Source organism: Cervus canadensis, chromosome 27, assembly GCF_019320065.1.
Source record: "Cervus canadensis isolate Bull #8, Minnesota chromosome 27, ASM1932006v1, whole genome shotgun sequence".
In the NCBI taxonomy this organism is placed as follows: domain Eukaryota; kingdom Metazoa; phylum Chordata; class Mammalia; order Artiodactyla; family Cervidae; genus Cervus; species Cervus canadensis.
Genome location: NC_057412.1, coordinates 24602163 through 24611871, shown reverse-complemented (window position 1 = coordinate 24611871; position 9709 = coordinate 24602163). Strand labels below are relative to the sequence as shown.

At 39.4% G+C, this 9709-nt stretch overlaps 1 pseudogene; it reads left to right on the top strand.

Moving 5' to 3' along the window:
- The first annotated feature begins 348 nt into the window (after positions 1-348).
- LOC122428660 lies at positions 349-3533 on the top strand (annotated as a pseudogene).
- Positions 3534-9709: the final 6176 nt, after the last annotated feature.

Below are 9709 nucleotides of genomic sequence, written 5' to 3'. Positions count from 1 at the left end.
GTCTAGTTTTTGACAGTGTGTATAGAACCACTTAAAAAGAATCTTTCTCAAGCTTCATTTATGGTTTTTGTGTCCTTTGAAAATGAAAGTGTTAGTTGCTCAGTCATGTCCAACTCTGTGACCCCATTGACTGTAGCCCACCAGGCTCCTCTGTCGATGGAATTCTTCAGGCAAGAATACTGGAGTGGGTTGCTATTCCCTTCTCCAAGGAATCTTCCCAACCCAGGGATCGAACCTGGGTCTCCTGTATTTCAGGCAGATTCTTTACCATCTGAGCCACCAGGGAAACCCTTCTTGTCGTTTAGTTGACTGCAGAGAGAGACAGAGAATAAAATGGTTCCAACAGACATGGCTGTTATCACATTTTTGGAGATAGGCCTGATAGAAATAGATGAAGAAAGGAGAGAAGTAATCGTCGTGTTGGTGTCTAAAGGGTCTGGGCTTATTCTATTATGTATATTGTTTATGTTAAGTCACAGTACATAAAAAGGCATCACATCTGCTCTCCTACTTTCACGTTTTTATCAGGTGTTGATGCAGTGCTGTTTTTTACCCTGACTGATTTTTTAAAACATTCAGAGTGAAAGTTCAAATATGTGCTTATATAATGCACAGTATACCTAGATTGAAATTGCATCAACTGTGACAGCTATTTACCTCCTCAATTCATTCTGGGTATTAGATAAATGTAGCAAAATAAAGGGAGAAGGCAATGGCAACCCACTCCAGCACTTTTGCCTGGAAAATCCCTTGGATGGAGGAGCCTGGTAGGCTGCAGTACATGGGGTCACTAAGGGTCGGACGTGACTGAGCGACTTCACTTTCACTTTTCACTTTCATGCATTGGAGAAGGAAATGGCAACCCACTCCAGTGTTCTTGCCTGGAGAACCCAGGGACGGGGAAGCCTGGTAGGCTGCCGTCTATGGAGTCACATAGAGTTGGACATGACTGGAGTGACTTAGCAGCAGCAGCAGCAGCAAAATAGAGGGGCACTCTGCCCAGGATTCTGTAAGTATTCCTCAAGTGATTTTCAAATTTCTGTGAAGATTAAAAATTTTCTTTGAGAATGGCTGGAGCTACAGTATGGCATGAGAACAAAATATATACAGTTATCAGGGCAGAGCAGAGGGTATCAACAAGTAATAGCGTGGAAGCCAGATTTTTATTTTTAATTTTCTCTCTAACCAGACTGAGGCTAGGAACATGACCTCTCAGTCTTCTGGTCTGGCCTGCATCACTCAAATTTTAGAAACTCTTGAGTGTGTATGTGCACGCATGTGTGTGTTTGTGTGAGCCCCACGCTGTTTTTATTCTATGCTTTTATGAGTAATGGTCTTTACTGTGTTAGTATATTTCAAGCTTTTTGCTTTATGTAGACTTACATAATAGTTTACATCTCTTTCTTGGATTTGCTGTGTGTGTGTTTCTATTTATTTGGTGACAACCAGGGAAAATTTGGAATCTCTAAACAGCTTCTGACTTCTCCACCTCTATTTCTGCTACATTGTACTATTGTGGAACAAGTTGAAAAGAATCCAAAGTCTTGAACTATCATGACATTTTCAATATTTCTCCTAGCTTTCATAGATTTAGGATGCTGTATCATTCTGTTCTTCAGTTCAGTTCAGTCACTCAGTCTTGTCCGACTCTTTGCAACCCCATGAATTGCAGCACGCCAGGCCTCCCTGTCCATCACCAACTCCCAGAGTTTACTCAGACTCATGTCTATTGAGTTGGTGATGCCATCCAACCATCTCATCCTCTGTCATCCCCTTCTCCTCCTGCCCCGAATCCCTCCCAGCATCAGGGTCTTTTCCAAGGAGTCAACTCTTCGCATGAGGTGGCCAAAGTATTGGAGTTTCAGCTTCAGCATCAGTCCTTCCAATGAACACCCAGGACTGATCTCCTTCAGGACGGACTGGTTGGATCTCCTTACAGTCCAAGGGATTCTCAAGAGTCTTCTCCAACACCACAGTTCAAAAGCATCAATTTTTTTGGTGTTCAGCTTTCTTTATAGTCCAACTCTCACATCCATACATGACCACCAGAAAAACCATAGCCTTGACTAGACTGACTTTTGTTGGCAAAGTAATGTCTCTGGTTTTTAATATGCTGTCTAGGTTGGTCATAGCTTTCCTTAATTCTGTTCTTAGTGTCATATAAAGGATACTGTGCTGTGCACGTCCTTGAGAGATGAGCACAACTACAGCCTGTCCATTCATGAGCGTGGTCCTCCAGAAGAAGAGGTACCGGTGTCTCATTTGAGAAGTTGGTGACTTCCAACTGGCAGACCTTCCAGGTGTTCCTGCGGCTCACCCTGCATTCTTGGGGCTGCTTCCCTGCCTGCATCTCATACCAAAACCAGCCAATCAACAATGGTGAATTTGACATCATTGTCCTAAGTGAAAATGAGAGGAATATCATTGAACGCAACATATCCACCTTAGGAGTGAGCGTTTACTTTGAAGCTTATCTGTTTAACACTGCCAACTTCACCAACATGCCGTGGCACCTCCCGCCCATGCACACGGGCTCTACCCAACTCCGGCCCTCCTTGGCTCTGGAGGAAGAAGATGAAGACTCACCGTCTGAGTGTCACACCCCTGAGAAGGTGAAGAAACCGAAGAAGGTGTACTGCTATGTGTCACCAAAACAATTCTCAGAGAAGGAGTTCTACCAGAAAATCATTCCTTGGTGGCTTTACACCTCCTGGGTGTGCCCCAGAACCAAATTTTCAAACCTTGGCCCAGACCCTGTCCATAAGCTGCTCACCCTTGTGGTGGATGGTGGCATAAAGCCTCCTGTGGAGCTCATCTGTAAGGAGGGGAACATCTTAGCGGCCACGTTGGTCTGCTCCCTCCATAAGAACATAGGAGGATCCGAGACCTTTCAGGACAAGGTGAACTTTTTCCATCGAGAGCTTTGACAGGTACATATGAAAAGGCCACATTCTGAAGTCACCCTGAAGGTCAGCAGACATGCCTTGTTGGAATCATCTCTGAAAGCCACTCGGAATTTCTCCATCTCAGATTGGAGCAAGAACTTTGAAGTGGTTTTTCAGGAAGAAGAAGCTCTGGACTGGGAAGGGCCTCTTCGGGAATGGTTTGAGTTAATCTACAAAGCACTGTTTGACGCCACCAATCAGCTCTTCACCCGATTCAGTGACACCAACCAAGCACTAATGTACCCCAACCTTAATCACCCCACTCATCTGCTCCTAAAGATGTATGAGTCTGCAGGGCGTCTGGTGGGCAAGTGTCTCTATGAGTCCTCTCTAGAAGGAGCCTACAAGTAGTTGGTCCAAGCTCGCTTCACCCATTCTTTCTTGGCCCAAATCATAGTACAATGTATGCATTACAAGTGCTTTGAAACAGATGACCCAGAATTCTACAAATCTAAAGTTTGTTTCATTCTCAACAATGACATGAGTGAGATGGAGCCGGTCTTTACAGAAGAGAAATTTAATAAATCAGGTCAATTGGATAAGGTCAGAGAAGACTCCCTGAGAGACCTGCTTCAGAAACAGCAGTGAGTAGAATACAGCAAGGAGAAGGAAATGGCAACCCACCCCAGTATTCTTGCCTGGAGAATCCCAGGGACAGAGGAGCCTGGTGGGCTACCATCTACGGGGTTAGACAGAGTTGGATACAACTGAGCGACTAAGCACAGCACTGCTATTGATGCTAAGTCACTTCAGTTGTGTCCGACTATGTGCAACCTCTTGGACTGTAACACGCCAGGCTCCTCTGTCCCTGGGGATTCTCCAGATGAGAATACTAGAGTGGGCTGCCATGCCCTCCTCCAGGGGAATCTTCCCAACCCAGTGATCGAACCCAGGTCTCCTGTATTGCAGGCAGATTCTTTACTTTCTGAACCATCAGGGAAGCCCAAGAATGCTGGAGTGGGTAGCCTATTCCTTCTCCAGGGGAACTTGCCAACCCAGCAATCAAACTGGGGTCTCCTGCTTTGCAGCCGGATTCCTTACCAGCTGAGCTACCCAGGAACACCCCATATAAAGGAAACTTGTTTATAGAACAGTTTTGATAGCCTCTCGAATAGACCAATTGAAATAAATTGTCATTAAAATTGCTTTCTGTGCTATAGAGCAGGTCCCACTAGCTATCTGTTTAACACATGATGGTGTATATATGTCAATCAATCCCAATCTCCCAATTCATTCCCCCGCTGCCCCAAGGTGTCCTATATCTGCATCTCTCGCTGATCTGCAAGTAGATTCATCTTTACTATTTTTCTAGATTCCACATATATGTGTTAATGCACAATATTTACTTTCCTCTCTTTTCTTTATAGCACAGGGAGCTCAATTTGGTGCTCTGTGGTGACCTAGATGGGTGGGACAAGCTGGGGGAATGGAGATCCAAGAGGGAAGGGATGTATGTGCATATATAGTTGATTCACTTTGCTATACAGCAGAAAAAACACAATATTGTAAAGAAACTATACCCCAATAAATTTTTTTAATAGCTTCTGTATTATCAATGAAGCATTGTTCATTTGCTACAGAGTTTTTTTCTAGGACTTTGTTCTCCCTATGAGTCAACATAAATGTACATCTTAACAAGTGAATAAAATGTAAATGGGTACATAGTGGCAATGGAAGGAAGTAATCATATGTGTTGTTAGCAGATAGGCCCTCTGGTTAATTTAGGCTGCTTAATTTGTTGCAAGATGAAGAAATTCACCTCAAGATGGTTCCAGTACTCAGAGTTTATTACAAAAGTACATACACATGGCTTCTCAGGAATACTTCTTGGGAAAAGTAGAGATCACAGGACGGTCGTGAAGTAGATGAAATGATTAAGGTTTGATCAAATGCGGCCTAGCTCTAGAATCCAGACGGTTCGAGGGGTCTCAGGAGCATGTCTCCATCAGCTGGTTTCCCCAACTCCTACTCTTAGTACCATGGATTGTTCTTTTCTGCCTTTTCTACTTTCTCCTAATATGACCTCTACTGTCTTTCATAACCTGTCTTTACTTCATTCCTTTCAGTCTTCTTGTGTTCTCTGTATTGTCTCTGTACATTTAGTTCATATTTGTAAGAAATTTTTATTGAGTTATAATTTACCTACTATATAATTAACTTGCTTTACTTGTACAATTCACTCAACTGGGGTATATTTACAGAGTCATGTAATTTTTTCACTGCAGGCAGAGGTTTTTTTGTTGATTTTTTTTTCTTTTTGGGGGAGGTATTTTTTTGGCCATGTGGCATTTGGGGTCTTAGTTCCCTGATCAGGGATCAAATCTTCACCCCCTGTAGTGGAAGCATGGAGTCTTAACAGCTGAGCCATCAGGTAAGTCCCTTAATTCATACTCTTAAAAATTAAAACTCAGACTCAATACATCTCCACAGAATAGGTCATTGGCCAGAATGTGGATTCATTTCCACTGGATCAAGTTCTCACCAGATCTTAGAGGATAATACGTAGTATAAAACATTGCTCCTGAGGCTACACCTTCATCAGAGGCTGTGGTCTTGGAAAGCACCATGTTTGGACGTTCTGTATATCTTCATGAAGAGATAAAGGAAAATTCAAATGTAGGCTCCATGAGAGTCATGACTTTCTCTTTTTGCAACACACTTCTTTGTCCCTTTTTCGAAGAATAGTGCCTGGCATGTGAACACTCAAATATTTACTGACTGCATGAATAAGAAAATAACTAATGCATCATTTGGATTTGCTTATGGAATATGCAATAACTTCATAACAGTGTGGATCAAGGAGATCCAACCAGGTCCAGGTCATGTTCCACATGAACCAGCCTCACATGGTTGTTTAGGTGTGGAGTCAGTGAATAAATTTGTTCATAAGGGGAGGGATATCTCAGGCTTACCCAGACCAGAGAACAGAGTGTCTCAGTCACCTTCTTCCAGGTCATGTACAATATATCTGAATATATCTTCTATAATTAAAAAATATTTAATTTTGTTGTTTAGAGTATGACAGTAATAAGAGAAGAACATTTACCTGTTTCCCATGTAATGTGGGAGTGTAGGCTCTGTCTCTTGATCCACATGCAGCCATCTACCAGAATATTCCTGTAGAGGCATCTGTAAGACAAGCAAATTCAAGGATAATCTTACTGACGATATGTCTTAGGCACCATAATTTTACAGAAACAAAACTCTTCTAAATCTCTATACATAGAATGCCCCAGTGAAATTCTAATCAAAAAGGAGGGAAAATCTTGTGGACATAACTTGTGTACTTTAATAAGGACAGTTAGAATTCTGAAAAGAATATTTTCAGTACTTCTCCATCTCACCCACATTCATCCCTATCCTTTATACGCTTCCCTGAAATTCAGCCAATCACTGGTGTCCATGCATATGTATGTATGCATCTCCACTGGATATTTCCTGAGACCTACTCTACATCTATAGCATTAGCATTTTGATGAAAAAACATAGAATAAGTCTCAGGAAATATCCAGTGAAAGTCCCTACACACATATGCATGGAAACCATGGCGGATTGATGTTGATGTTTGGCAGAAGCCAACACAATATTGTAAAGCAATTATCCTCCAATTAAAAATAGATAAATTTAATTATAAAAAATGCTAATGCTAAATCATCCAATACTTTCTTATTTCCTATTTACAATACTTTCCAATATGCCTGTTTACAGTCATAAATCAAATGACCATGTATCATCTCATTTGAGCCAAGAGATTTGGTGAGCCAAGTACTCTTAATACATACATAAGTTGAAAAAATGGAGGCTCACGTAGGAGGAATGACCTGCTCACATCTATTTGTCTATAAGTCACATCATCAGGATTTGAATGTAGGCCTTATAACACCCTAAAGCTGTGTTTTGAGATTTCACACTTCCTGAAAGTGTGATAACAATTTAACATATCACTACTTCCTATGAATATTTACACTTTAATGTGAAAGTGAAGACTGTCAATGTATAACCCAAAGTTTCCTTAGTAGTAAAAAATAAAATATTTTGACAACTTCAGAGATTTTATTTCTGAAAGGGGTTATCTTCCCATTTTCTAAAGATGAGGTTGACTCAGCTCTGATTAATCCCACTTATTCTCAGATTGCCTCTTGGTCTGCAAATGATGAAAACAGAATGCTGATTTTTTTTTTAAATCATATGCTTTTATTGATATATAATTTTCAGTGGTGTAGACTGACTCTGTTTGATTTTCAATGTTTCTTTCTGTTATGATCTATGAGTTTGTTTCAGGATGTATTGAGTAAAATGGATAATTCTCAAGTTACACTGGATACCTTCTTTTCTGCAATAGGAGAAATATTGTAAATAAAGTTGTATTGGCAAACTGACTTGTACCACAAAGATACTATGAATTAAACCCAGAACAGTGCAATAAAAAGAGAAGGAGAGGGAAGAATTCTGGGTGAGTGGAAGGTTTAACAAGCACACACACACATACACACATATACACATGCACACACAAAGTGAACAGAAAATTCTTAAATCTACTTCTATATTATATCTTCACATACTGATTTTATTCTGTTTAAGAATGACAAATAATTTTAAAAAGAATTTGGGTATATAGACATACCTGCTAAGCCAAAGCAAGCTATGATTACAACATCCAGTTTGGATTTAAATAGAACCCTCATTTATCATCAGGCCATCCTTAGACTCATTGAGAAATCTGTTTTTACTATTCTGTACTCTCTTCACAAAAAGGCACTGGGTCAAACAATTTTAACTAACATGATGATAAATAAGTAGTTCTGCTTTCCATGGTAAAAGATTCAACGGCATACTCTGGTAATTTTCCTGATGATGGTTACGTGGGTATGTACTAGCTCAGTCGTAAGTCCCGCCCAGCTCTTTGTGACTCCATGGACTGTAGCCCACCAGGTTCTCCATTTATGGGATTTCTCAGGCGAGAATACTGGAGTGTGTGGCCATTTACTCCTCCAGGGGATCTTCCCAACCTAGGGATTGAAACCAAGTGTCATGTGTCTCCTGCATTGGCAGACAGATTCTTTATCACTGAGACACCTGGGAAGCCCCTGAATGTGATTAAATTGAAGTAATTAGTACATCAGCTGAAGTGCTTAGCAAAGGCTTTGAATTTAAATGTTTGTGAAGCTCCTTTTGTAGAGTTACATAATAATGTCATTAACATTATTTCCATTTTTTTTTCAGCACTTAATCAATTCAATGCCAGAGACAGTCTAGCTACATTTTTTTACTTTTTATGATATAGGCAAAATTTCTGTTGCTGGTTAAAACGTTTTCAGTGAATCAAATGTGCTACTTTCTTTTCTACCTTCTAAAAATTACTGAGGTAATGGAGGCATGTAGAATAGAATACATTTACTACTAAGATAGTTAATAGAAATGTATTTTGGATATGCATTCAATTCAGATTTATAATAAAAAGTTTCATTTGTGTAGGAAACAATTAAAGCTGGTAAAGTTAAAGAATTACAGTTTTCTGTATTTGTATGTGAGGCAAGTTAAGTGAAAATCTATATACTTCTTTTATATATATATATATATATATATATATATACTTCTACTTCAAAAATCAATATTGTCTTTTCTGTTCTGACTCCTTAAAATAAGCTACAAAAGCTAGTGTTAAACTTTTATCTATTGGATTTATTTTCAGTGTTTTTACATTTGGAGAAAAAAGTGTCTTACAATATTCTGCAATTTCAGTCATATGCCTTTTTTTAAATCTGGAAGGATGCATAGATCTTTTTATACAGCTTGAAGCACAAGATACATGAAAAGTTGTACTGACTTTTCTCCATACAAAGAGGCTTGAACCTTTAGACAGAAACCCTATTGGCTTTAATTGTATTGAACAAAGACACTGAAGCTTGAGGTAGCTGAATAGTTGATAGAAATAGGTTTATAAAACTTTCTTAAGAGCAGTTAATGATGAATAAAGTGTCACTGAATTTAAGGTTGTAATCATGAAGGCATGAGATGCAAGAGAAATAAAATTCCTATATAAGTAAGCTAATACAAATGACTTCATTTTTTCTCAACATGATTATTAGTTAGTAATTTAATCTGCAATATGTTCAAAATGTACATGTGTGTGTGCATGCATGCTAAGTTGCTTCAGCCTTGTCTGACTCTTTGAGACCCTGTGGACTGTAGCCCACCAGGCTTCTCTGTCCATGGGATTCTCCAGGCAAGGATTCTGAAGTGAATTGCCATGCCCTCCTCCATGGGATACTCCTGACCAAGGGATCAAAACCATCTCATGTCTCATGCAATGGCAGGTGGATTCTTCGCCATTAGTGCCACCTGGTAAGCCTCCAGATGTACATATGTACATGAATTTATATGCATATATGCTATATGTATATATGCATTGTAACATACATACAATATATGCATTCAATACATATAACTTGATTATATGCCATAATTTTGAAAGACCAGACCCATCTGAGAACAAAAAGCAATAATAATAGTAAAATGCTGAGGAAACAAGCTATAAAAATACTTTGTCGGTGGTATTTGTTGGTTTGGGTCTTTTTTTAGTAGATTTGTATCATTCACAATTGTATTGTCAAACATGTTCTGTTTTGGTGTGCTTACACTAATATGTATACTAAAAGTTAAGTCCTGGTTATAAAAAATAAGTTTTCTCTGTTTAAAGATTGAGTGAATATATCTTGATGCACAATTTTCCTATCTTCAGGGTCTGTTAACATCTTATTACA